We start from the raw sequence: 2,118 nt of genomic DNA, 5'->3' as shown, positions 1-2,118 counted from the left end.
ATAATAATAATAATAATATGCTGGGGTTTTGTTAGTCTTTAAGATACAATAGGTCTCTCCTGTTTTATTTAACAATTAAGGAGAACCCTGGTTAAGATTCCAAACATACAGTGAAACCATGGCTTTCTTGTTATGGCCAACTTGTGACCTTGCAAGCAGAGAGACTGGAAAACAGGGAAACTGTCCTAACCGTGGTTTGTTCAGTGCCGATAAAATGAATAACCACGGTTAAAGAAAACCACAGTGCGTAAGTTCATCTCAAATCACGGCATGCTGCAGTGAGTCCTTGATTAGATATCCTTTTCCAGTCGGTCCTTGGCTAGATTATGTCTTCAGGTGCAGCAGTCGACCACATTTAAAGAAAATAAACCAGGACAGGTAGGGTTGCCAACCTCCTGGTGGTGGTGTCTGGAGATCTCCTGCCATTACAATGGACCTCCAGGCCACAGAGACCAGTCCGCCTGGAGAAAACGGCCATTTTGGAAGGTGGACTCCATGGCCTCGGCCCCCACTGAAGTCCTTCCCCTCCCCAAACCCTGTCCTCTTAAGGCTTCACTCCCCATATCTCCAGGTATTTCCCAACTCAGAGTTGGCAACCCTAGGCTCAGCATCCCCCCCATAAGATTGTGTTGCATAATCTCACATTCTCAGAATGATGGGGCCATAACTGATCTCCTCACAAGGAAGCCATGACCCCATCCCCGCCTTTACCTTTTGAATTGTGCCGTATCGCTGAATGGCATCAGACAGCTGGTTCTTCAGCCGGTCCAACTGAAGCCTTTCTTGCTGGAGAGAAAAAAACGACAGTCAAGCAAGACCGGGTGCAACTGAAGCCTTTCTTGCTGGAGAGAAAAAAAACGACAGTCAAGCAAGACGGGTGTCTGACACTGGACACGGCTAAAATGTCATCGGTGGCTCAGCAAATCTTTAAAATCTTTACATATCCATTTGTTTTCATAAATCTATCGCATAAGAAAATATGAGAAGCTCAGCTGGATCAGGCCAATAGCCCTTCTGGTCCAAGAGTCTGTGTCACACAGTGGCCGAAACCCAGGTGCCATTAGGAGGTCCACCAGCAGGGTCAGAACTCCAGAAGCCCTCCAACTGTTGCCCCCCCCCCCGGACCAAGAATATGACTGCCCCAGACAGAATAATGTATGAGAAGCCATGTTGGATCAGGCCAATGGCCCATCCTGTCCAGTACTCTGTGTCACACAGTGGCCGAAACACAGGTGCCATTAGGAGGTCCACCAGCAGGGCCAGAACTCCAGAAGCCGTCCCACTGTGGCCCAACAAGCACCAAGAATACAGAACATGACTGCCCCAGACATAAGAACATAAGAGAAGCCATGTCGGATCAGGCCAGTGGTTGATCCAGTCCAACACTCCGTGTCACACAGTGGCCAAAACCCAGGTGCCATCAGGAGGTCCACCATCAGGGCCAGAACTCCAAAAGACCTCCCACTCTTGCCTCCCAGGCATCAAGAATACAGAACATCACTGCCCCAGACAGTGTGTTCCATCTAGACCTTGTGGCTAATAGCCACTCATGGAATTCTGCTCCATGTTTCTCCAATCCCCTCTTGAAGCTGTCTGTGCTTGTAGCCACCACTACTTCCCATGGTGGTGAATTCCTTGAATGAATGATGTTTATTGGCGGTCAAAGACCATTTATCAAAATATTACATGTTCATTAAATACAAGCAAATTAGCTTTCAGCTCTAAAAATAAACATATAACCTTAAAAAACATTAAAATGTGAAAAGGATAAAAGTTTAACAGTCCATGATATCAAAATAATTATAAGATGTTTAAAACTAGAGTACTTATGAGTCATGCAAAGGTAAATGAGGGTTCTACCAGTACTTGCTCTGCTTCTTATTGTGAAATTTTACCAGTTGCAAGCAGAATTTTGCTATTTGTCTGGAGATCTGCTGATTTTCCTCTTTTAAAAGCCTCTCTAGATCAGCACTAGCTGCATCAAGTGTTGGTCTATCCAAGAGGGGGCGTGAATACCATGTGTTAAGAGCCAGTTTGGTGTAGTGGTTAGGAGCGCGGACTCTAATCTGGAGAACCGGGTTTGATTCCCCAGTTCTCCACATGCAGCCAGCTGGGTGA

At 46.3% G+C, this 2,118-nt stretch overlaps 1 long non-coding RNA gene across 1 annotated transcript in view; it reads right to left on the bottom strand.

The window, feature by feature from the left end:
- The window catches only part of LOC107106944, a 65,686-nt gene extending 64,899 nt beyond the window's left edge, over positions 1–787 (bottom strand). Inside the window, exon 1 of the long non-coding RNA XR_001482380.1 lies at positions 712–787. This is a non-coding gene — a long non-coding RNA (uncharacterized LOC107106944). The remainder of the gene's footprint in view (positions 1–711) is intronic.
- Positions 788–2,118: the final 1,331 nt, after the last annotated feature.

Source organism: Gekko japonicus, unplaced genomic scaffold (assembly GCF_001447785.1).
Source record: "Gekko japonicus isolate JY-2015 unplaced genomic scaffold, Gekko_japonicus_V1.1 scaffold3931, whole genome shotgun sequence".
NCBI lineage: Eukaryota > Metazoa > Chordata > Lepidosauria > Squamata > Gekkonidae > Gekko > Gekko japonicus.
This window is presented reverse-complemented; position numbering and strand designations above follow the sequence as displayed.